The sequence below is a fragment of the Hyla sarda genome, chromosome 5 (genome assembly GCF_029499605.1).
Source record: "Hyla sarda isolate aHylSar1 chromosome 5, aHylSar1.hap1, whole genome shotgun sequence".
Classification (NCBI taxonomy): Eukaryota; Metazoa; Chordata; class Amphibia; order Anura; family Hylidae; genus Hyla; species Hyla sarda.
This window is the reverse complement of record NC_079193.1, coordinates 17,006,490-17,033,886: the sequence shown is the minus strand read 5'-3', so window position 1 is coordinate 17,033,886 and position 27,397 is coordinate 17,006,490. Positions and strand designations below refer to the sequence as shown.

General features: G+C 46.4%; 1 long non-coding RNA gene across 1 annotated transcript in view; it reads right to left on the bottom strand.

The window, feature by feature from the left end:
* LOC130272916 (uncharacterized) overlaps positions 1–27,397 on the bottom strand; it is a 58,740-nt gene that overhangs the window by 18,366 nt on the left and 12,977 nt on the right. Inside the window, exon 2 of the long non-coding RNA XR_008843789.1 lies at positions 10,895–11,051. This is a non-coding gene — a long non-coding RNA (uncharacterized LOC130272916). The remainder of the gene's footprint in view (positions 1–10,894; positions 11,052–27,397) is intronic.

Genomic DNA, 27,397 nt, shown 5'->3' with positions numbered 1-27,397 from the left:
ACGCCACATAACCGTCTCCAGCTCTGAGCGTTCTGAACAAACGCTGGAGCACCGGAGTACCCCTTTAAGGGGGACTTGGTCTGTACTATCGTTAGGTGGGTGGCACTTGTCATAGTAACATCCACAGATGCCAGGACACAACGTCTCCAATAGAACATCACCTCTGCCTTGTCTTCTTCCCATAATGCATTCTGATGCCATCTCTTACTCAGGTAAATGACGCACACGCACCCGGCCGTCCACATGACGGAGAACGTCATCCATTAGACTAGGTGCCTTCTTCCATTGCTCCCTGCTCCAGTTCGGATGCTCACATGGACACTGTAGACACTTTTGTTGGTGGACTGCTCTGCTTGTTCTGTGGGACCAGTCAGCGAGTTGTGTTCACGCCTTCACCATAGCCCTGAGGGACTTTTTCAGCAGTTTTTTCTTTAGTAGCTCTGTGAGTTTGGAGATGGGCTAGCCTTCATCCCCACAAGTCAATAAGCCTTGTTGTCTGTTTTTGGGAATACCACACAAGACAGGATGTTCTAAGGTCCTCTGACCCCTTTATACAGGGTCAGAACTACTACTGTAGCAGCCAAAGCAGTTGCTACGGGTACATGGCATCAGGTAAGTAAGCAGTTAGTAGGTACTATGCACACCAGGCCTGTATTGTCCTGATAAGGGTCAGTGTCGGTGTAGGGACCCTTTTTCAGCTGTATGTGCATTGTTTAGACGCACATACAGGTGAAAGATGTCATTGGGCAAGAAGCCATGGGCCCTACCATGGGAACCAGTGGGACCATTGGTCCCAGGCGACACTTTATAGGGGCACTTTTTTTTTGTGCCCCCTAGGTCCATGGCCGGGCCGGCCCTGCCACTGCACCACTGCTGCTCACTGTTCTAAAGTGGCAACGGCACCAGCGCAGCCCTAGCTGCTCAATAGCGCAGCGGCCACTTTAACACAGTGAGCCTGCGGCCGGCCTGGGTCTGATGAGGGACATCGCGCATGTGACCTTCACAGTGACATCACTCGTCAGGCCGCCCCCGGAGAGGAAAAGCGCTGCGCAGGCCAGAAGTGTATGTCTGTCTGTGTGTGTGTCTCTGTGTGTAGGGGGGGGGGGGGGGGACAATGTTACCTAATGTGGGGAAAGTATGCTACCTAATGTGGGGAAACTATGCTACACAATGTAGGAAAACTGCTACCTAATGTTGGGAAATGTTACGCCGAGCGCTCCGAGTCCCTGCTCCTCCCCGAAGCGCTCGCGGCGTTTCTCTCCTTGCAGCGCCCCGGTCAGACCCGCTGACCGGGAGCGCTGCACTGACATTGCCGGCGGAGATGCGATTCGCACAGCGGGACGCGCCCGCTCGCGAATCGCATCCCAGGTCACTTACCTGTCCCAGTCCCCGGCTGTCATGCTCTGGCGCGCGCAGCTCCGCTCTCTAGGGCGCGCGCGCGTGCCAGCGCTCTGAGATTTAAAGGGCCAGTGCACCAATGATGGTGCCTGGTCCAATCACCCTGATTAGCTTGCACCTGTCCCTTGCCCTACTTATACCTCACTTCCCCTGCACTCCCTTGCCGGATCTTGTTGCCTTGTGCCTTGAGAAAGCTTTACTGTGTTACCCATACTGTGTTCCAGACCTCCTGCTATTCCACCATTGATTACGAACCTTGCTGCCTGTCCCGACCTTCTGCTACGTCTGACCTTGCTCTTGTCTACTCCCTTGTACCGCGCTTATCTCAGCAGTCAGAGAGGTTGAGCCGTTGCCAGTGGATACGACCTGGTTGCTACCGCCGCTGCAAGACCATCCCGCTTTGCGGCGGGCTCTGGTGAATACCAGTAGCAACTTAGAACCGGTCCACTGACACGGTCCACGCCAATCCCTCTCTGGCACAGAGGATCCACCTCCAGCCTGCCGAATCGTGACAGTAGATCCGGCCATGGATCCCGCTGAGGTCCCGCTACCAGTCGTCGCTGACCTCACCATGCTGGTCGACAAGCAATCCCGACAGATCGCCCAACAAGATCACCAGCTGTCGTACTTGACCACCATGACTCAGCAACTTCAGTCACAGCTACAGCAGCTTCAGTCACAGCTACAGCAACTTCAGTCACAGCTACAGCAGCAACAACCATCTTCTCCGCCAGCTCCTGCACCTCTTCCGCAGCGAGTGGCCACTCCTAACCTCTGCTTGTCCCTGCCGGACGAATTTGATGGGGACTCTAGACTCTGCCGAGGTTTCCTGTCACAATGTTCCCTACATTTGGAGATGTTGTCGGACCAATTTCCTACAGAACGGTCGAAGGTGGCTTTCGTGGTTAGTCTCCTGTCTGGGAAGGCTTTGGCTTGGGCCACACCGCTCTGGGACTGCGATGACCCTGTCACCACCACTGTACACTCCTTCTTCTCTGAGGTTCGCAGTGTCTTCGAGGAACCAGCCCGAGCTTCTTCTGCCGAGACTGCCCTGCTGAACCTGGTCCAGGGTAATTCTTCAGTAGGCGAGTACGCTATCCGATTTCGTACTCTCGCTTCCGAATTATCTTGGAACAACGAGGCTCTCTGCGCGACCTTTAAAAAAGGCCTATCCAGTAACATCAAAGATGTGCTGGCCGCACGAGAGATTCCGGCCAACCTGCATGAACTTATCCATTTGGCCACCCGCATTGACATGCGTTTTTCGGAAAGACATCAGGAACTCCGCCAGGAAAAAGACCTTAATCCCTGGGCACCTCTCTCACGGTATCCCTTGCAATCTACCCCTGTGCCTCCCGCCGAGGAGCCTATGCAAGTAGATCGGTCTCGCCTGACTATTGAAGAGAGGTCTCGCCGTAGGGATAAAAATCTATGTCTTTACTGCGCTAGTACCGAACATTTCTTGGTGGATTGCCCTATTCGTCCTCCACGTCTGGAAAATGCACGCACGCAACCTGCTCATGTGGGCCTGGCGTCTCTGGGTACGGAGTCTGCTTCTCCATCTCTCTCTGTGCCCGTACGGATTTCTCCTTCTGCCAACTCTTCCTTCTCTGCTGTGGCCGTCTTGGACTCTGGATCTTCTGGAAATTTTATTCTGGCCTCTTTGCTTGATAGGTACTGCATCCTGGTGACCCGTCTCATCAAGCCGCTCTACATTTCTTCGGTCAACGGGGTCAAGCTGCACTGCACTGTGCGTTATCGCACAGTGCCCCTGCTTATGAACATTGGACCGCATCTCGAGGAAATTGAATTTTTGGTCTTGCCCAGCTGTACCTCTGAAATCCTCCTCGGTCTGCCATGGCTCCAGCACCATTCTCCCACCCTTGACTGGACCACCGGGGAGATCAAGAATTGGGGTCCTGCCTGCCGCAAGGAGTGCCTCACGTCAGCTCCCAGCCCCGTCTGTCGGTCCTCAGTGTCTCCTCCTGTGCCTGCTCTCCCCAGGGCCTGTCAGGACTGTGCCGTGCCTCCTCATAGTCCCCGTCCTGGTGACACTCTGCTCCGTGCCAAGCCTCCCCCTCTGCCCCCCCCCCATTCCCACTCCTTCTGACCGGTCTGCCATTCATGAGTATACCCAGGACTCCACTGTCCCCCAGAAGGAGACTCTACAATCGCTCCCAATGTCCTCGTCCCAGGTGGAGCGATATCCCGACAAAAAGAGGGGGAGACCTAAGGGGGGGGGGGTACTGTTACGCCGAGCGCTCCGGGTCCCTGCTCCTCCCCGAAGCGCTCGTGGCGTTTCTCTCCTTGCAGCGCCCCGGTCAGACCCGCTGACCGGGAGGGCTGCACTGACATTGCCGGCGGAGATGCGATTCGCATAGCGGGACGCGCCCGCTCGTGAATCGCATCCCAGGTCACTTACCTGTCCCGGTCCCCGGCTGTCATGCTCTGGCGCGCGCGGCTCCGCTCTCTAGGGCGCGCGCGCGCCAGCGCTCTGAGATTTAAAGGGCCAGTGCACCAATGATGGTGCCTGTTCCAATCACCCTGATTAGCTTGCACCTGTTCCTTGCCCTACTTATACCTCACTTCCCCTGCACTCCCTTGCCGGATCTTGTTGCCTTGTGCCTTGAGAAAGCTTTACTGTGTCACCCATACTGTGTTCCAGACCTCCTGCTATTCCACCATTGACTACGAACCTTGCCGCCTGTCCCGACCTTCTGCTACGTCTGACCTTGCTCTTGTCTACTCCCTTGTACCGCGCTTATCTCAGCAGTCAGAGAGGTTGAGCCGTTGCCAGTGGATACGACCTGGTTGCTACCGCCGCTGCAAGACCATCCCGCTTTGCGGCGGGCTCTGGTGAATACCAGTAGCAACTTAGAACCGGTCCACTGACACGGTCCACGCCAATCCCTCTCTGGCACAGAGGATCCACCTCCAGCCTGCCGAATCGTGACAGGAAACTTCTACCCAATGTGGGGAAACTATGCTACCTAATGTGGAGAAACTCTTACCTAATATGGGGAAACTATGCTACCTAATGTGGAGAAACTGTTTCCTAATGTAGGGAATCTATGCTACCTAATGTGGGGGAACTGCTGCCTACCTAAAGTTTTATTTTTTTGGGGGGGGGGGGGGAGCAGCATTTCACTCTTGGACTCAGACAGCACAATGTCTTAGGGGGATAAGATGTCTAGATGCGGAGTACCCCTTTAAAATTTCAGTACTTTTTCTGCTTTCTAAGTCTGTGGCGTCCAGTATTAAGCATCAGTCTTAGATCATTTTCAAAATTATATGTTTTTCCTTTAAGAATATGTAAGATATTAGCTGTTTTTATTTTTATGGTTCTTTTTTTTTTTTATCCTCTTGGCTGGAATACATAATTTAGCCATCAGCAAGAGCCGGCATTAGCGTGAGCCCACACACGTACATTACCTCCGTATTTACATAAACGCACCTTTCACCAGGCGCCAACCAAATGGAAGTCAAGTGTGTTTTAAAAGCCTGGCGTATTTTTATGTGTGAATTTTTCCTCTTCTTTGAAACCTATTATGTTACGAGCTATGGAATTAAACCAACGGAATAAGAAGGAAATGGGGGGTTGTAGGCGTCGCTGTAATATACTGCAGGATTCTTAAGACTTTTTACGAATTTTACTTGGTAAAGTTGTGCCCAGCGCTAATGGAGAGAAGTGAGAAGAGGAGAACATTAGCATATTGTACCTGATTAAAAATAAAGATTTAGCTTCTAACATATTCCAGCCATCCCGAGGCGTTCAGTATTGTCGTGGAGGGAACACGAGAGGACGGGGAGATAGTTTCTGCTCTCAGATGCTGATTTAGATTTTTTATATAGGTCACTATTTATTGAATTAGATTTGCATAATGCTAATGAAATCCAATACTTAATGTCGTTGCCTGAAACCTCCCCGATCCACGTCCTTGGTCACCACCCGATGTCAAAGTGAGCTCCAGGACATAGGGGGAGAGTTATCAAATCCTGTCCAGAGGAAAAGTTGCTGAGTTGCCCATAGCAACCAATCAGATCGCTTCTTTCACTTTTCCTAGGCCTTTTCAAAAAGGAAAGAAGCGATCTGATTGGTTGTTATGGGCAACTCAGCAACTTTTCCTCTGGACAAGTTTTGATAAATCTCCCCCATAGAGTAAGCAGCCTTAAAGGGGTAGTCCAGTCCTAAGGATAGGGAATAAGTTTCAGATCACCCCCCGCAATCTCCTGTATGGGGCCCCGGCTCGCTGGTCAGATAGCGGGTGTCGACCACCGCACCCGCTATGGAAGAGCCGGAGATTGCCGAAGGCAGCGCTCTGGCTCTGCCATAGAGTTGTATTGAGGGGACCTGTCAGCCGCCGCTTCGTGCGGTGGTCAACACGCTCCCTTCCCGGTGGCTGCCGGGGCCCCATACAGGAGATCGCGGGGGGCCCCAGCGGTCGCCCCTGCCCTGTGATCTGAAACTTATCCCCTTTCCTTAGCATAGCGGATACGTTTTTCAGCACTGGATATCTCCTTTAAAAGGGGTACTCCAGTGGAAAACATTTTTGTGAGGTTCTGGGTTTTTGTTCTAAGTCCCATGCAAGTCTATGGGAAATATAGGTCACTTCATAACTTCCAAATGGCTGGAGATATTTCGATAATACTTGGTCACATGTTACTTAAAATATAGGATAGTTATATTAAAGGGGTACTCCACTGGAAAACATTTTTTTTTTTTTAATCAACTAGTGCCAGAAAGTTAAACAGATTTGTAAATTACTTCTATTAAAAAATCTTTACCCTTCCAGTACTTATTACCAGCTGCATGCTACAGAGGAAATTATTTTCTTTTTGAATTTCTTTTTTGTCTTGGCCACAGTGCTCTCTGCTGACATCTCTGTCCGTGTCAGGAACTGTCCAGAGTAGGAGAAAATCCCTATAGCAAACCTATGCTGCTCTGGACAGTTCCTGACACGGACAGAGGTGCCAGCAGAGAGCACTGTGGACAGCACAAAAAATTAATTCAAAAAGAAAAGAATTTCCTCTGTAGCATACAGCTGCTAATAAGTACTGAAAGGATTAATATTTTTAAATAGAAGTAATTTACAAATCTGTTTAACTTTCTGGCACCAGTTCATTAAAAAAAAAAAGTTTACTCCGGAGTACCCCTTTAAGTCTTAGTGTGGTGGGGCCCAGAGGAGATGGAGCCCAATAGCAAGGAACATAAGTCGATGGTGTGGTCTGCTATTATTCTGGAGTTTTGTGTGGTAAGTGGAGTGTGATGTATAGTGTGGACAGAGATAGTGGATAGAGAAAGTTTGTGACGCCAGGAGTGTGGTATAAACTGGTGTGTGAAGATGTTGGTGGTAGTAGTCCTGCAGATTAAGTTCACTTGCCACAACTCCAAAGGAAGTATCCCCCGGTATCCAAGCATCTAAATGCAGAGACATTAGATAACCACTTATAACGTTTACTGAATAAAATTTCAGGATCACAATACAGAGAGAACAGTTCTGGAGACAAGGTTACACTGATGCAACGGAACGTAGTGAGAAGCCACAGTCACAGTTTACTGGACATACTGGGACTTGCAGTACTGGTGGAGACAACCTGGACTGACTTGATTCAGGACTTTACACTGACTGGTGGCAGGAGATGACAGACACTAGACAGCTTTTTAACAGGCGGAGTTCCTTTTGGCATGATTACCGCCACAGTCTTCATGGGGGCTGACCATGGAAACTTGGAAAGGTCCCTCTACCCCACCTAAGTATCATCGGGGGAAACCTGGACACCACTCCTGGAGAGTATCAGGTAGAACGGCCCCGGACGGGTGTCCATCACATAGATGGATGTGGCCCAGAGGATTACTCACACCCTTATCCAGTTGACTATTGGGCCCTTCAGATTTATGCTATTGTCCTGAAAGCACCCTTAGATGATGATTTGACTTGATCTTGGCAGCAGGATCCATGTGAAAGGTGGACAACACTTGCGGCCTACTCCCATGAGGCACTAGAGCAGGAGACTGTAGATGGGGATCTCTTATCTCTGGCTGAAGCCAGACAACTCTTATTTAGGGCTCCTCCCTGTCTTATGAGACTAGGGGGGGCTAAACCAGATTGGATGAGGTCTGTTGCTGTGGCTACTCACTAGTTCTTACAGACAAAAAAATCCCTTTAACTCTTACAGAGCTGTTTAAGGCACAGTATCAATAAATGCTGGATAACACAAATAAAGACATTTTTACCTCAGAACACACTTAAACTCAGATAGCTCAGGTAGTAAAGGTGTTCTGCTCTGGCACACCACATTTTGTTTTAGATATGATTTATTTCAGGGATCTGGCCAGGGGTCTCATTTTTTAAGAGCATCTGGTCTGGAGCCTGGTCTTAAAGGGGTAATCCATTGGAAAACATTTTTTTTTTTTTTTTTAAATCAACTTGTTTCAGAAAGTTAAACAGATTTGTAAATGACTTCTTTTTGAAAATCTTAATCCTTCCAGTACTTATCAGCTGCTGTATGCTTTTTGAATTACTTATCAGTCTGACCACAGTGCTCTCTGCTAACACCTCTGTCCATTTTAGGAACTGTCCAAAGCAGGATATGTTTGCTATGGGGATTTGCTCCTACTCCTCTCAGCAGAGAGCACTGTGGTCAGACAGAAAGGAAATTCAAAAAGAAAAGAACTTCCTGTGGAGCATATAGCAGCTGATAAGTACTGGAAGGATTAAGATTTTTTAATAGAAGTAATTTACAAATCTGTTTAACTTTCTGGCACCAGTTGATTTAAAAAAAATAAATAAATAAATGTTTTCCAGTGGAGTACTCCATTAAGTCAGATTCATTTGGTCGGGGATCTGATTTATTTACATAGAGAGGCTGGTCTGGAGCTTCAATGAATTAACATAAGCGTATAACGTCCTCGCAACGGCTGATTTGAAATCATAAGACATCAGCGCTGGGTATCTATCGGACAATGGAGGAGGGTGGCAGCAGAAGGCATCTCACATAGCTGCAGTCTATTTCGCAAGCGGAAATTCAGAAGTGTGAATGGGAGTTGCGGAATCCCATAGAAGTCTATGGGCTTTAATTTGAGATGGAATTCCGCAAGCAAATTCTGCCGTGTGAATAGACCCTAACTATTCTGGGTTTTCCCTTGGACTGCCCATGACCGATCATCCTCAGTGCTTTGGAATAGAATACTAGAAGCACAATGTTAGAACACAGGTGTGACGATTCGGCTGGCTGGAGGTGGATCCTCTGTGCCAGAGAGGGATTGGCGTGGACCGTGCTAGTGGACCGGTTCTAAGTTACTACTGGTATTCACCAGAGCCCGCCGCAAAGCGGGATGGTCTTGCAGCGGCGGTAGCAACCAGGTCGTATCCACCAGCAACGGCTCAACCTCTCTGACTGCTGAAGATAGGCGCGGTACAAGGGAGTAGACAAGAGCAAGGTCGGACGTAGCAGAAGGTCAGGGCAGGCAGCAAGGATCGTAGTCAGGGGCAACGGCAGGAGGTCTGGAACACAGGCTAGGAACACACAAGGAAACGCTTTCACTGGCACAATGGCAACAAGATCCGGCAAGGAAGGGAAGGGGAAGTGAGGTTATATAGGGAAGTGCACAGGTGAAGGTACTGATTAAAACCTCATGCGCCAATCAGTGGCGCACCGGCCCTTTAACCCCTTAAGGACCAAGGACGTACCGGTACGTCCTTGGTCCTGCTCTTCTGATATAACGCGGGGTTACACAGTAACCCCGCGTCATATCATGGCGGGCCCGGCGTCATAGTGAAGCCGGGACCCGCCTCTAATAGCGTGCAGCGCCGATCGCGGCGCCGCGCGCTATTAACCCTTTAGCCGCGCGCTCAGAGCTGAGCCGCGCGGCTAAAAGTGAAAGTGAAAGTTCCCGACTAGCTCAGTCGGGCTGTTCGGGATAGCCGCGGCTAATCGCGGCATCCCGAACAGCTGACAGGACAGCGGGAGGGCCCCTACCTGCCTCCGCGCTGTCCGATCGCCGAATGACTGCTCAGTGCCTGAGATCCAGGCATGAGCAGTCATGTGGCAGAATCGTTGATCACTGGTTTCTTATGAGAAACCAGTGATCAACATAGAAGATCAGTGTGTGCAGTGTTATAGGTCCATATGGGATAACAATGATCAGTGTGTGCAGTGTTATAGGTTCCTATGGGACCTATAACACTGCAAAAAACAAGTGAAAAAAAAAAGTAAATAAAGATCATTTAACCCCTCCCCTATTAAAAGTTTGAATCACCCCCCTTTTCCAATAAAAAAAAAAACACAGTGTAAATAAAAATAAAAATAAACATATGTGGTATCACCGCGTGCATAAATGTCCGAATTATAAAAATATATCATTAATTAAACCGCTCGGTCAATGGCGTGCACACAAAAAAATTCCAAAGTCCAAAATAGTGCATTTTTGGTCACTTTTTATATCATTTAAAAATGAATAAAAAGTGATCAATAAGTCCTATCAATGCAAAAATGGTACCGTTAAAAACTTCAGATCACGGCGCAAAAAATGAGCCCTCATACCGCCCCATACACGGAAAAATAAAAAAGTTATAGGGGTCAGAAGATGACAATTTTAAACGTATTAATTTTCCTGCATGTAGTTATGATTTTTTCCAGAAGTCCAACAAAATCGAACCTATATAAGTAGGGGATCATTTTAATCGTATGGACCTACAGAATACATATCAGGTGTCATTTTTACCGAAAAATGTACTACGTAGAAACGGAAGCCCCCAAAAATTACAAAACAGCGTTTTTTTTCAATTTTGTCGCACAATGATTTTTTTTCCCGCTTCACCATAGATTTTTGGGCAAAATGACTGACGTCATTACAAAGTAGAATTGGTGGCGCAAAAAATAAGCCATCATATGGATTTTTAGGTGTAAATTTGAAAGAGTTATGATTTTTTAAAGGCAAGGAGCAAAAAACGAAAATGCAAAAACGGAAAAATCTCCGGTCCTTAAGGGGTTAAATCGCAAAGACCCGGTACGCGCGCGCCCTAAGGAGCGGGGCCGCGCGCGCCGGGACAGCACAGACGGGGAACGGGTCTGGTAAGCGAGTCGGGATGCGCATCGCGAGCGGGCGCGTCCCACATCGCGAATCGCATCCCGGCTGGGAACATAGGAGAACGCCGTGAGCGCTCCGGGGAGGAGCGAGGACCCGGAGCGCTCAGCGTAACAACAGGAAGGACTGTTGGGTATAACCAGGGCTCAAGTCCTTGCAGGGATGCGTGGAAACTGAGTTCCTGCACTTTTTCCAGAGCAGGAACATTGTTTCCATTAGCAGGACCTGCGATTGAGTGGAAATCTTGGGTGAGTTCCCACACTTTTCCCCCCCAGGACTTCTCCCCTGGGTATAACCACATATAGTAATGCAGAATTACAAGTAAATCGGATGCAGTAGAAGACTGGAGATAATGCCCATGGATACGGTAATGGCCGCCATTAGTAGTTGTCATCCAGCATCTGTTACCTGAGCTAAAGACCACAATAATTCTTAAGTCCTTGTATTCGTCTTTATATCCATTCTATTGCTCATCTTAGCTGAGGTCACGAATACTTGACACAGTCTGTGACTAGTGAAAGGATCTACATCCCGGGGCGCATTGATCCATTGTGTTGTGATAACACTACAGAAAAGGAAAAAACGGAAGAGGTTTTATATAACTGGAGTCAAGCGTGATATCTAAATTATAAACCATATAATGGCTGTCACACATGTATGTTGGCCAAGAATACATTTTTGGAGCCCTTTATTTATTTATTTATTTATTTATTTTTAGCATTTTTCGTGCACACTATGTTATTTTTGATCCGTATCACACACCTTCCTGGATACAGTGTTTAACCCCTTCCCGACCTATGACATACCTGTACGTCATGGGTGGCAAGGTGTTCCCGACCCATGACATACAGGTACGTCATGGACATTACTGCCGCTACTCGCGGCATCCCGCAGCGCCCGGAAAGATGGTGGCTATCACTGATAGCCAGCCATCTTACCGTGCGACCACGGGGGGTTTCGTCCCCCACCCCCCCCAGCGATTGCTGCTATCAGCTGGTCAAATCTGACTGGCTGATAGCAGCGTTTCGCTATCAGAATACTTAGCAGCGCGGTGTGTGAGTCCCGATCACGGGGATCTGTACACACACCGCTCTGCTAAGTGTCCCTGACCCGTCCCCCGGCGTCACTTACCCGTCCGAGCGGTGTCCCGAGCGGTCCCGGCGTCCTCCAGGCGGTCCCGGCGGCGCTGCGTCCCGGAGGTGAGTTTCCGGCAGCAGTGCGGCATCTTCATTGGCAGCAGTGAGATCGCCGTAAAGCGATCTCACTGCTGCCTCTGAGAGTTTCAAAACTGCAACTCCCAGCATGCCCAGACAGCCTTTGGCTTTCTGGGCATGCTGGGAGTTGTAGTTTTGCAACATCTGGAGGTCCACAGTTTGGAGACCACTGTATAATGGTCTCCAATCTGTGCTCTTCCAGATGTTGCAAAACTACAAATCTCAGCATGCTCAGTCTGTCCAGGCATGCTGGGAGTTGTAGTTCTCTAACATCTGAAAGAGCACAGATTGGAGACCATTATACAGTGGTCTCCAAACTGTGGACCTCCAGATGTTGCAAAACTACAACTCCCAGCATGCCCAGAATGCCCAAGCATGCTGGAAGTTGTAGTTCGGCAACATCTGATCCTTCAGATATTGCCGAACTACAACTTCCAGCATGCCTTGGCAGTCTGGGCATGCTGGGAGTTGTAGTTTTGCAACAACTGGAGGCACACTAGTTGGGAAACATTGTCCGTTTCCTACCTCAGTGCCTCCAGCTGTTGCAATTGTTGCAAAACTATAACTCCCAGCATGCACTGACAGACCATGCATGCTGGGAGTTGTAGTTTTGCAACAGCTGGAGGCACACTGGTTTGGAAACACTAAGTTTGGTTGCAAAACACTTGAAAGTTTATTACTTAACTTAGTGTTTCCAAACCAGTGTTCCTCCAGCTGTTGCAAAACTACAACTCCCAGCATGCACGGACAGCCAAAGGGCATGCTCGGAGTTTGCAACAGCTGGATGTTTGCCCCCTCCCCTCTCCCATTGTGAATGTACAGGGTACACTCACATGGGCGGAGGTTTACAGTGAGTGCTGCAAGTTTGAGATGGCGCAAATTTTGCGCTGCAGCTCAAACTTCCAGCGGCAAACTTGCTGTGAACCTCTGCCCATGTGACTGTACCCTAAAAACACTACACTACACTAACACTAACCTAAAATAAAAAGTAAATAACACTACATATGCACATACCCCTACACAGCCCCCCTCCCCCCAAAAAATGAAAAACGTCTGGTACGCTACTATTTCCAAAACGGAGCCTCCAGCTGTTGCAAAATAATAACTCCCAGTATTGCCGGACAGCCATTGACTGTCCAGGCATGCTGGGAGTTTTGCAACAGCTGGAGGCACCCTGTTTGGGAATCATTGGCATAGAGTACCCCTATGTCCACCCCTATGCAAATCCCTAATTCAGGCCTCAAATGCGCATGGCGCTCTCTCACTTTGGAGCCCTGTTGTATTTCAGGGCAACAGTTTTGGGACACATATGGGGTATCGCCGTACTCGGGAGAAATTGCCTTACAAATTTTGGGGGGCTTTTTCTTCTTTAACCCCTTATGAAAAGGTGAAGTTGGGGTCTACACCAGCATGTTAGTGTAAAAAAATAAATTTTTTACACTGACATGCTGGTGTTGCCCTATACTTTTCATTTTCACAAGAGGTAAAAGGGAAAAAAGACCCTCTAAATTTGTAACGCAATTTCTCCTGACTACGGAGATACCCCATATGTGGGCGCAAAGTACTCTGGGGGCGCACAACAAGGCCCAGAAGGGAGAGTGCACCATGTACATTTGAGGCGATTTGCACAGGGGTGGCTGATTGTTACAGCAGTTCTGACAAACGCAAAACAATAAATATCCACATGTGACCCCATTTTGGAAACTACACCCCTCACGGAATGTAATAAGGGGTGCAGTGAGCATTTACACCCCACTGGTGTATGACAGATTTTTGGAACAGTGGTCTGTGAAAATGAAAAATAAAATTTTTGATTTGCACAGTCCACTGTTTCAAATATCTGTCAAACGCCAGTGGGGTGTAAATGCTCACTGCACCCCTTATTACATTCCGTGAGGGGTGTAGTTTCCAAAATGGGGTCACATATGGATATTTATTGTTTTGCGTTTGTCAGAACTGCTGTAACAATCAGCCACCCCTGTGCAAATCGCCTCAAATGTACATGGTGCACTCCCCCTTATTAAATTCCATGAGGGGTATAGTTTCCAAAATGGGGTCACATGTGGGGGGGTCCACTGTTCTGGCACCATAGGGGCTTCCTAAATGGGACATGCCCCCCAAAAACCCTTTCAGAAAAACTCACTCTCCAAAATCCCATTGTCGCTCCTTCCCTTCTGAGCCCTCTACTGCGCCCGCCGTACACTTGACATACGCATATGAGGTATTTCGTTACTCAAGAGAAATTGGGTTACAAATTTTAGGGTGATTTCTCTCCTTTTACCCCTTGTAAAAATTCAAAAATTGGGTCTACAAGAAAATGCGAGTGTAAAAAATGAAGATTTAGAATTTTCTCCTTCACTTTGCTGCTATTCCTGTGAAACACCTAAAGGGTTAAAACACTTACTGAATGTCATTTTGAATACTTTGGGGGGAGCAGTTTTTATAATGGGGTCATTTATGGGGGATTTCTAATATGAAGATCCTTAACCCCTTAAGGACCAAGGACGTACCGGTACGTCCTTGGTCCTGCTCTTCTGATATAACGCGGGGTTACACAGTAACCCCGCGTCATATCATGGCGGGCCCGGCGTCATAGTGAAGCCGGGACCCGCCTCTAATAGCGCGCAGCGCCGATCGCGGCGCCGCGCGCTATTAACCCTTTAGCCGCGCGCTCAAAGCTGAGCCGCGCGGCTAAAAGTGAAAGTGAAAGTTCCCGGCTAGCTCAGTCGGGCTGTTCGGGATAGCCGCGGCTAATCGCGGCATCCCGAACAGCTGACAGGACAGCGGGAGGGCCCCTTCCTGCCTCCTCGCTGTCCGATCGCCGAATGACTGCTCAGTGCCTGAGATCCAGACATGAGCAGTCATGCGGCAGAATCGTTGATCACTGGTTTCTTATGAGAAACCAGTGATCAGCATAGGAGATCAGTGTGTGCAGTGTTATAGGTCCCTATGGGATAACAATGATCAGTATAAGAGATCAGTGTGTGCAGTGTTATAGGTCCCTATGAGATAACAATGATCAGTATAAGAGATCAGTGTGTGCAGTGTTATAGGTCCCTATGGGACCTATAACACTGCAAAAAAAAAGTGAAAAAAAAAGTGAATAAAGATCATTTAACTCCTCCCCTATTAAAAGTTTGAATCACCCCCCTTTTCCAATAAAAAAAAAAAACACAGTGTAAATAAAAATAAAAATAAACATATGTGGTATCACCGCGTGCGGAAATGTCCGAATTATAAAAATATATCGTTAATTAAACCGCTCGGTCAATGGCGTGCGCGCAAAAAAATTCCAAAGTCCAAAATAGTGCATTTTTGGTCACTTTTTATATAATTTAAAAATGAATAAAAAGTGATCAATAAGTCCTATCAATGCAAAAATGGTACCGTTAAAAACTTCAGATCACGGCGCAAAAAATGAGCGCTCATACCGCCCCATACACAGAAAAATAAAAAAGTTATAGGGGTCAGAAGATGACAATTTTAAACGTATTAATTTTCCTGCATGTAGTTATGATTTTTTCCAGAAGTCCGACAAAATCAAACCTATATAAGTAGGGTATCATTTTAATCGTATGGACCTACATAATACATATCAGGTGTAATTTTTACCGAAAAATGTACTACGTAGAAACGGAAGCCCCCAAAAGTTACAAAACAGCGTTTTTTTTTTCAATTTTGTCGCACAATGATTTTTTTTCCCGCTTCACCATAGATTTTTGGGCAAAATGACTGACGTCATTACAAAGTAGAATTGGGGGCGCAAAAAATAAGCCATCATATGGATTTTTAGGTGTAAATTTGAAAGAGTTATGATTTTTTAAAGGCAAGGAGCAAAAAACGAAAATGCAAAAACGGAAAAACCTCCGGTCCTTAAGGGGTTAAAATCCACTTCCAACCTGAACTGGGCCCTGAAAAATTACGATTTTGAAAATCTTGAGAAAAATGAAGCCCTCTGGTGTATTCCAAAAGTAAAAACTTGTCAATTTTTTAATGCAAACACAAAGTAGACATATTGTATATGTGAATCAATTTGTAATTTATTTGGAATATCCATTTTCCTTTCAAGCAGAGACTTTCAAAGTTAAAAAAATGCTAAATTTTCAAAATTTTCATGAAATTTTTAGATTTTTTACCAAGAAAGGATACAAATATCAGTGAAATTTTACCGATAACATAAAGTAGAATATGTCACGAAAAAACAGTCTCAGAATCAGAATGATAAGTAAAAGCATTCCAAAGTTATTAATGTTTAAAGTGACAGTGGTCAGATTTTCAAAAAATGCCCAGGTCATGAAGGTGAAAATGGGCTGGGTCATGAAGGGGTTAAGGGGAACTCCGGTGGCAACAAGTGGAAAACAAATGTTTTCAAATCAGCTGGTGACAGAAAGTTAAACAGATTTGTAAATTACTTCTATTTTAAAATCTTAATCCTTCCAGTACTTATCAGCTGCTGTATGCTCCAGGGGAAGTTGTGTAGTTCTTTCCAGTCTGACCACAGTGCTCTCTGCAGCCACCTCTGTTCATATCAGGAACTGTCCAGATTAGAAGCAAATCCTCATAGAAAACCTCTCCTGCTCTGGACAGTTCCTGACATGGACAGAGGTGTCAGCAGAGAGCACTGTGGTCAGACTGGAAAGACCTTCACAAATGTTTCTGTAGCATATCTGTAGCATACAGCAGCTAATAAGTACTGCGGGCAGCGCAGGAGATCGGCGGCATTAACTCGTGCCGATACAGCCAGCATTGACTCCATAGATGTAGACAGGGGCAGTGAAAAATAAAATAGTAAAAGGTTGTTCAATACATGTATGAAGTGTAAAAAAAAAAAGCCCCTTTCCCAATAAAACCTTGTATCGTCATCAAAAAAGATCAAAAACACAAATCATATACATAATAGGTATTGCCACGTCCGTAATGACGTGTATTATAAAACTATAATGTAAATTAAACGAAAGCGCAACATTCGGCAATTTTGGTACAAATAGCGGAATAAAAAAGATCAAACGGTAACATGTATCGCAAAAATGATACCAATAAAAATACAGCTCATCCCGCAAAAAACATAAGCCCTCAATGGCGTCAGACAAAAAATAAAAAAGTTACGGCTGTTGGAAAATGAATGGCAGGAAAAGAATTTTGCTCAGAAAAGGAAAAAGAACACAGAAATCTATATAAAATAAGTATCGCCATAATCGTACTGACCCCACAGAATAAATATAACATCACTTTTACCGCACAGTGTACACTATAAAAAAAAAAAAAAGCCAGAAATTTTCCAGTTTTTCACAATATTTTGGCGTTTTTCACAAAAAAGGCTGCATGTGTCAACAAAAATGCACCATGTAAAGTACAATATGTCCCGAAAAAACTATCTCAGAATCGCTCTGCTCAGAAAAAGCGTTCTAAAGTTATTACCATTTAAAGAGACCCAGTAAAATAAAAAATAAAAAGAGCCTAGTCATTAATGTAAAAAATGGGGCCATCCTTAAAGGGGTACTCGCTGATCAGCATTTGGAAAAAACTGTTCCGAACGCTGGAGCCAGTCCCGGGGGCTCGTGACGTCACACCCCGCCCCCTCAATGCAAGTCTATGGGAGGGGGTTTGGCAGCCACCACGCCCCCTCCCATAGACTTGCATTGAGGGGGTGTGATGTCATGAGGGGGTGGGGTTATGACATCACGAGCTTCCGCCGCCGGCATTCCAATAGGACTATATACTGTATGAGAATAGATGGCATAAAGAGTTTGTTTTTCCCATTGAGTCCAAATGATGCAAAGGTTGGTATCTACCTACCATCCACCATGTTATCAAATAATAACATTCCCCCCCTCCAAAGAAAAAATAAAAAATAAAAAATAAATATATATATATATATATATATAAGATTCTGGTTGTCCAAGAATTTTTCGAGAATAAATGATTCCATCTTGCGATGTGGTTTCCTGATTAGTTGACCATGAAAGGTGAGTCGGCTGGAACCACAGGGAATCTTTATGGCAATGACCACCTGTATGCCAATAAATAGTCAGTAAGCCTCCTCAAGGTTTGGTTTTTGAAAGTCTTGGCCGCTTTCTTCCAAAAAGTGCTCCACATCTTTTCACCTTTTCCCTACTTCACTCTAATGGAGCTGAGCTTCAAAACCAAGCACAACCCATTGGCAGCCATCATTGGTGAGCTGCTGTTTTTGGATGAAAGCTGCCAAGATTTTTCAGTTGTGCACAACCCATTGGTAAAAAATGGGACGGCATTCTGGAAGACCTGGAAAAAACCTGGGAAAACTTATACTGGATATAGAAGTAGGAGGTGGGGATGAGGGGTAATGGTAGCCATAGGTTCATTGTAAAATGGAGACATTACTAAGAAATGCCTTTTTTTTTTTTTTACCACAGAACCCTTATTTTACCCCATTGAGCCTCAGGGAAGAGAGATAGGCAGGGGCAATATGAGAGCCTTGATGGTGAAGGTTGGAGTCTTGAACTTAATTCTTGGAGACATTAGTGGGAACTGGTAGAGGGATCGTATTGTTGTCCTCAAAGTAGCTTCTTATCTGTGACCATCTAACTAATAGGAAATAGCTGGTATCGAGGAATTCACGGGAGTCATTGTGTAGTCACAAGATGGAACTGAGGTCAAAATGACCGTCATGAACATATAAGGAAAGAACAAGGAATGAAGTCCTGGAGTCAAGGTATTCTAAATAGATGAGGTCAGAACAATGGGCTTGAAGGTCGTACCCAGCCACAGTACTGGAGTGGTGAGTATCATATAAGTCCTAGAAGAACGTATGGACATCATAGCCGGAGCAGAAGGCCTATTCAACCAAGGGTTCTTGCTCTAGTTGCCCAACAATTGTTCTATATTATGGTCGTCCATTCCTATGGATCGGTATAACATTTATCTTCCTTATTGTTGTCAGGAATGTGGACACATGCCGAGCTTCTTTTTTCTTCTTCTTCAAAAATAGAGGTCCCAACAGAGAACCCCCAAAATTACTTGTGGACCTGGCCAGTGCAAAAAGTTGGTCAAAGTGGAAAAACCCTTTATGATAAGTCCGCATCAAAGTGACACCTAGATTATAGACATGGAGGATATGAGTAAAAATACTATTGTTTCCCAATATAGATGTTTAACAAGTGGGTGGGTGGGGTATGGGGGGGCGGGGTTCTTACTAGAAGGTTATAACATAGAAGAAACGGTATCAAATTTAGATGCAATATTAAGGACTTACATGTGAAGCTATAGGGGGTATGAGGTAGAGGTCACATGGTAGTAGGGGGCCCAGACATGTAAGGCTGAGTAAATGAATAGATTGTGGTCAATGTGAACCATAAGTGCCCATTGATTGGGGCTCATTCATGTGACCATCTCCCACCCCTCCCCATTAATGCTTAGCAAAGCCCTAATAAAGCACAATAATAGGGCCCATGTATAACCCAGCATGATATGTTCTAAACACTTCTGTGCTATTTTCCGTTCAGCAATGTTCCTGTGAAGTCAGTCCTCGCGTCGGTGGGGTATGATTTATCAACGACGCTGTTTTCCTTGACATTGTCACAGTGAAAGAATGGTTTCTATTGGAATTGTTTCTTGTTAACCTGGGAAGCCCTTTCATTTCCATTACAAAATGCAATTATGAAGAATTGATGATTAACCCTTTTTAATAGGGCACATAATATGACATATAATTACGCTTAAACACTGTTTAATATGACGGATAATTCTCAGAGAATGAAAGAATCTGCAAAAATGCTGCAACGCCATACAACACAATACAGCTCTATACAATACAACACAATACAACATTATACAACACAACGCGATACAATACAATACAACCCAATACAATACTACGAGATACAATACAATACAATAAAAAACAATAGAAAGCAATACAATACAATACGATACAATACAATGCAATACAATTCAACGCAATACAATAAAATACAACGCAATACAATACAGAACAACACAATACAATACAATACAACGCGATACAATACAATACAACGCAATACAATACAGAACACCACAATACAATGCAACACAATACAATGCGATACAATACAATACAGCGCGATACAACGCAATACGACACTAAACAATACAACATAATACAACACTATACAATACAGCGCAATACAGTACAATACAACCCAATACAATACAACATTATACAATACAACCCAATACAATATAATGCGGTACATTACAATACAACATGATACAATACAATACAACGCAATACAATACATTGCGATACAATACAATGCAATACAATACAACGCAATTGTGGTAGCCTAGGGGGTATGTAGGGTAATTGGAGTGTTGCGGTTCTGTATAATAAAGGGCGCTGTTAACCCTTGTCACTCGTGACGCCAGGGTGAGGGTTAAAACTCTGTAGTGATGCTGGGCCTATCGCCACCCTTCCCAAGAGCGATAGGTGAGTGTAAAATAAATGGATTGTCCACAGCAGTGCTGAACTTAAAATTTGCAGGAACTTTACTGAAGATTTTCTGTATATGCAGTATCGGTAACAGTCCGGATAACAGAGTCTTTATAGACAGCACAGCAGTGATTGACAGTTGGATTAGGTCCAGAGATCTAGCGCAGATAGCGGGGAATTGTAAGAACTATCCGTCTCTAGCGCAGGCTTAGGCCACAAGGCTTTGGCCTAGTAATTTGTCTTATAAGCTGCAGAGGTCCTACCTCATCCAGAATCAGCAACCCAAGAGCAATGATGCTGCTTGCTTGGAAGCGCAGGAACAAGAGGGAGATTAATGGCTGCAGGGAGTGCAGTGAGATAATACAATGTATAAGATAACGTGTGGTGAGGGGCAGGGGGGAGGGGGAGGTGACTGGCTGTTGTATGAGAGGTTTGTGCAGGCTTGTAGCTCACAGTACTGAACTTCCGGTGGAAGGACCAGAGCCCTTCAGCATTAGTCCTAAAAGCTGTACACTTACTATGAAAAGCATAGGATGCTGCTTGCAGACCTGGCATAGAAGAGTGACCCCTAGTGGCCAAAAGTATAAAATGAAAAAATTGGTATAAATATTAATATTTTTTAATGAAGATATATTACAATATGTCTTCATTAATGATTATGAACAACATATTAAAAGTTTTTGTTGATGACAGGTACTCTTTAAATGGGAGAACACTTGGGACGACTGATGTAGAAAAGGACTTAGGAGTCTTAGTTAATAGTAAATTTAGCTGTAGTGACCAGTGTTGGCAGCTGCTGCCAAGGCAAATAAAATAATGGGGGGCATCAATAGGGGCATAGATGCCCACGACAAGGAAATAATTCTACTGCTGTACAAATCACTAGTCAGACCACACATAGAATACTGTGTACAGTACTGGTCAGACCGCACATAGAATACTGTGTACAGTACTGGTCAGACCACACATAGAATACTGTGTACAGTACTGGTCAGAACACACATAGAATACTGTGTACAGTACTGGTCAGACCACACATAGAATACTGTGTACAGTACTGGTCAGACCACACATAGAATACTGTGTACAGTACTGGTCAGACCACATATGGAATACTGTGTACAGTACTGGTCAGACCACACATAGAAAACTGTGTACAGTACTGGTTAGATCACACATAGAATACTGTGTACAGTACTGGTCAGACCACACATAGAATACTGTGTACAGTACTGGTCAGACCGCACATAGAATACTGTGTACAGTACTGGTCAGACCACACATAGAATACTGTGTACAGTACTAGTCAGAACACACATAGAATACTGTGTACAGTACTGGTCAGACCACACATAGAATACTGTGTACAGTACTGGTCAGATCACACATAGAATACTGTGTACAGTACTGGTCAGACCACACACAGAATACTGTGTACAGTACTGGTCAGACCACACATAGAATACTGTGTACAGTACTGGTCAGATCACACATAGAATACTGTGTACAGTACTGGTCAGACCACACATAGAAAACTGTGTACAGTAATGGTCAGACCACACATAGAATACTGTGTACAGTACTGGTCAGAACACACATTGAATACTGTGTACAGTACTGGTCAGACCACACATAGAATACTGTGTACAGTACTGGTCAGAACACACATTGAATACTGTGTACAGTACAGGTCAGACCACACATAGAATACTGTGTACAATACTGGTCAGACCACACATAGAATAGTGTGTACAGTACTGGTCAGACCACACATAGAATACTGTGTACAGTACTAGTCAGACCACACATAGAATACTGTGTACAGTACTGGTCAGACCACACATAGAATACTGTGTACACTACTGGTCAGACCACACATAGAATACTGTGTACAGTACTGGTCAGACCACACATAGAATACTGTGTACAGTACTGGTCAGACCACACATAGAATACTGTGTACAGTACTGGTCAGACCACACATGGAATACTGTGTACAGTACTGGTCAGACCACACATAGAATACTGTGTACAGTACTGGTCAGACCACACATGGAATACTGTGTACACTACTGGTCAGACTACACATAGAATACTGTGTACAGTACTGGTCAGACCACACATAGAATACTGTGTACAGTACTGGTCAGACCACACATGGAATACTGTGTACAGTACTGGTCAGACCACACATGGAATACTGTGTACAGTACTGGTCAGACCACACATAGAATACTGTGTACAGTACTGGTCAGACCACACATGGAATACTGTGTACAGTAATGGTCAGACCACACATAGAATACTGTGTACAGTACTGGTCAGAACACACATTGAATACTGTGTACAGTACTGGTCAGACCACACATAGAATACTGTGTACAGTACTGGTCAGAACACACATTGAATACTGTGTACAGTACTGGTCAGACCACACATAGAATACTGTGTACAATACTGGTCAGACCACACATAGAATAGTGTGTACAGTACTGGTCAGACCACACATAGAATACTGTGTACAGTACTAGTCAGACCACACATAGAATACTGTGTACAGTACTGGTCAGACCACACATAGAATACTGTGTACACTACTGGTCAGACCACACATAGAATACTGTGTACAGTACTGGTCAGACCACACATAGAATACTGTGTACAGTACTGGTCAGACCACACATAGAATACTGTGTACAGTACTGGTCAGACCACACATGGAATACTGTGTACAGTACTGGTCAGACCACACATAGAATACTGTGTACAGTACTGGTCAGACCACACATAGAATACTGTGTACACTACTGGTCAGACTACACATAGAATTCTGTGTACAGTACTGGTCAGACCACACATAGAATACTGTGTACAGTACTGGTCAGACCACACATGGAATACTGTGTACAGTACTGGTCAGACCACACATGGAATACTGTGTACAGTACTGGTCAGACCACACATAGAATACTGTGTACAGTACTGGTCAGACCACACATGGAATACTGTGTACAGTACTGGTCAGACCACACATAGAATACTGTGTACAGTACTGGTCAGACCACACATAGAATACTGTGTACAGTACTGGTCAGACCACACATAGAATACTGTGTACAGTACTGGTCAGACCACACATAGAATACTGTGTACAGTACTGGTCAGACCACACATGGAATACTGTGTACAGTACTGGTCAGACCACACGTAGAATACTGTGTACAGTACGGGGCACCAGTGTACAAGAAAGATATAGTGGAGCTGGAGAGGGTTCAAAGACGGGCAACCAGGGTAATACAGGGAATGGGAGGACTACAGTACCCAGAAAGATTATCAGTATTAGGGTTATTTAGTTTAGAAAAAAGAAGACTTAGGGGCGACCTAATACAGTGGTCCCTCAACATATGATATTAATTGGTTCCAGGAGAACCATCATATGTTGAAACCATCATATGTCGAGTACATATGTCTATGTAAAAATAGTAATTGGTTCTGGGGCCTCGGAACCATTGTATGTTGAATACATATCTCTATGGGAAACTGCTAATTGGTTCTGGGATGACCATTGTATGTGGAGTGTATGGGGAGTGTTTAACAAACCAGGGTGCCTCCAGCTGTTGCACAACTACAACTCCCAGCATGCATGTACAGCCATTGACTGTCTGGGAATGCTGAAAGTTATAGTTTTGCAACAGCTGGAGGCACATTGATAGGGAAATATTGATGTATGGGGTGTATAGTGTGTCTATGTATTGTATGTGATGTGTGACATCGCATACAGTACTGTACAGTTCTTTAAATACCTTCAGGGGGGACAGAATGTCCTCCATTACCATCCTGCCGACTACAGCACTATAGGAAAGGAAGGGGAGCAGCTCATTGGATGCCTGCAGCAAGATGCACAAGGCTATTGGCTATGGCTGCGCTGGGGGGGGGGCGGGGCTTACACAGAGCTCACAGTGGAAGCCTGCGTGAGTTAGCAGGACAGCATGTGAGTAACAGGAGGCAGAACGGGGCTCATTAAACAACTATATGTCAGTTGGTGAAGTTGTCAGCGCTGTCAGATAGCTGTTTGTACGATGGCCCCGACACACAGCAGCATCATATGTCGATGCTGCCTTCAACATATGATGGGCTCTGAGAGGCCATCATATGTTGAAATGATCATATGTCGGGGCCATCATAATTCGGGGGGTCACTGTAACTATGTATAAATATATCAGGGGACAGTACAGAGATCTCTCCGTGATCTATTTATACCCAGGACTGTATCTATAACAAGGGGGCATCCTCTACATCTAGAGGAAAGAAGGTTTCTACACCAGCACAGACGGGGTTCTTTACTGTAAGAGCAGTGAGACTGTGGAATTCTCTCGCGGAGGAGGTGGTCATGGGGAACTCTGTAAAAGAATTTAAAACGGGTCTAGATGCATTTTTGGAGAATAATAACATTGCTGGTTATGAATATTAGATCTATAGGGACAGAACGTTGATCCAGGGATTTATTCTGATGCCATATTTGGAGTCAGGAAGGAATTTTTACCTCTAGTATGAGGGTTTTTTGCCTCCTCTGGATCAACTCAGTACGGACTCATTAGGGTTATAGGTTGAACTTGATGGACTCCGGTCTTTTTTCAACCTTATGAACTATGTTACTATGTTACAATACAATACAACACAATACAATACAAAACAATATAATGCAACACAATACAATTGTCACGATTCGGCAGGCAGGAGGTGGATCCTCTGTGTCAGAGAGGGATTGGCGTGGACCGTGTCTAAGTTGCTACTGGTTTTCACCAGAGCCCGCCGAAAAGCGGGATGGTCTTGCAGCGGCGGTAGCAACCAGGTCGTATCCACCGGCAACGGCTCAACCTCTCTGACTGCTGAGATAGGCGCGGTACAAGGGATAAGGCAAGAGCAAGGTCGGACGTAGCAGAAGGTCAGGGCAGGCAGCAAGGATCGTAGTCAGGGGCAACGGCAGGAGGTCTGGAACACAGGCTAGGAACACACAAGGGAACGCTTTCACTGGCACAATGGCAACAAGATCCGGCCAGGGAGTGCAGGGGAAGTGAGGTATAAGTAGGGAGTGCACAGGTGGAAACTAATCAAGCTAATTGGGCCAGGCACCAATCATTGGTGCACTGGCCCTTTAAGTCTCAGAGAGCTGGCGCGCGCGCGCCCTAGAGAGCGGAGCCGCGCGCGCCAGCACATGACAGCAGGGGACCGGGACGGGTAAGTGACTTGGGATGCGATTCGCGAGCGGGCGCGTCCCGCTGTGCGAATCGCATCCCCGACGGCCATGTCAGTGCAGCGCTCCCGGTCAGCGGGAATGACCGGGGCGCTGCAGGGAGAGAGGCGCCGAGAGCGCTCCGGGGAGGAGCGGGGACCCGGAGCGCTCGGCGTAACAGTACCCCCCCCCTTGGGTCTCCCCCTCTTTTTGGGACCTGAAAATTCTTTAATCCGGAAGACGTCTGAGGACCCAGAGACCGGAGTAGCTTCCTCTAGGCATTTAATTTCAAAGGGTCCAAGGTAACGTGGTCCCAGATAAAAACTGGGGACACGGAAGCGGATATACTTGGCGGAGAGCCACACAAAAACAGGAGGAGCTCTTCTCTTTTTTCCGGCAAGCTTCTTCACCCGGGATGAGGCTAGTAAGAGGAATTTTAGAGTCTTTTTCCAGATGGTGGCGAAGCCCCGGGAAACCACATCAACAGCGGGCACACAAGAAGGCGTGGGGGTGGGGAGGGAGGGAAGAGGGTCAAGCTTGGCACGGGGCAGAGTGTTAACAGGACGGGGGCTGTGAGGAGGAGACACAGCATAGTCCAGATAGGCCTTGGGGAGACCAGGTAAAGGGGGAGACACAGAGGTTTGACTGACGGGACTGGGAGCAGACGTGAGGCATTTTCTGTGGCAAGAAGCACCCCAGCTCTTGATCTCCCCGGTGGTCCAGACAAGGGTAGAGGAGTGGCGTTGGAGCCATGGCAGACCGAGGAGGACTTCAGAGGAGCATTTGGGCAAAACAAAAAGTTCCATGCTCAAGAGCAGGGGTTCTGTGCGGTAACGCACAGTGCAGTATAGAAGTAAATCTTCTTTCTTTCTGCGGCGAGTCCTCTCTTCAGGGGTCAGGCGAGACCGATCCACTTGCATAGCCTCCTCGGCGGGAGGCACAGGGGTGGATTGCAAAGGATACTGTGAGAGAGGTGCTCCGAGCGGTGTGGCACATGGCAGGGCCTTGCCAGGCAGGAGACCACGGCAGAGTCTAGAGTCCCCATCAAATTTGTCCGGCAGGGACAAGCAGGGGTTAGGAGCGGCCGGTCGCTGCGGAGGAGTTGCAGGAGCCGGCGGAGGAGATGGTTGTTGCTGTTGCAGCTGCTGTATCTGTGACTGAAGTTGCTGTGTCACGGTGGTCAAGTATGCCAGCTGAGGGTTTTTTGCCTCCTCTGGATCAACTCAGTACGGACTCATTAGGGTTATAGGTTGAACTTGATGGACTCCGGTCTTTTTTCAACCTTATGAACTATGTTACTATGTTACAATACAATACAACACAATACAATACAAAACAATATAATGCAACACAATACAATTGTCACGATTCGGCAGGCAGGAGGTGGATCCTCTGTGTCAGAGAGGGATTGGCGTGGACCGTGTTGGTGGACCGGTTCTAAGTTGCTACTGGTTTTCACCAGAGCCCGCCGCAAAGCGGGATGGTCTTGCAGCGGCGGTAGCAACCAGGTCGTATCCACCGGCAACGGCTCAACCTCTCTGACTGCTGAGATAGGCGCGGTACAAGGGATAAGGCAAGAGCAAGGTCGGACGTAGCAGAAGGTCAGGGCAGGCAGCAAGGATCGTAGTCAGGGGCAACGGCAGGAGGTCTGGAACACAGGCTAGGAACACACAAGGAAAGGCTTTCTCTGGCACAATGGCAACAAGATCCGGCCAGGGAGTGCAGGGGAAGTGAGGTATAAGTAGGGAGTGCACAGGTGGAAACTAATCAAGCTAATTGGGCCAGGCACCAATCATTGGTGCACTGGCCCTTTAAGTCTCAGAGAGCTGGCACGCGCGCACCCTAGAGAGCGGAGCCGCGCGCGCCAGCACATGACAGCAGGGGACCGGGACGGGTAAGTGACTTGGGATGCGATTCGCGAGCGGACGCGTCCCGCTGTGCGAATCGCATCCCCGACGGCCATGTCAGTGCAGCGCTCCCGGTCAGCGGGAATGACCGGGGCGCTGCAGGGAGAG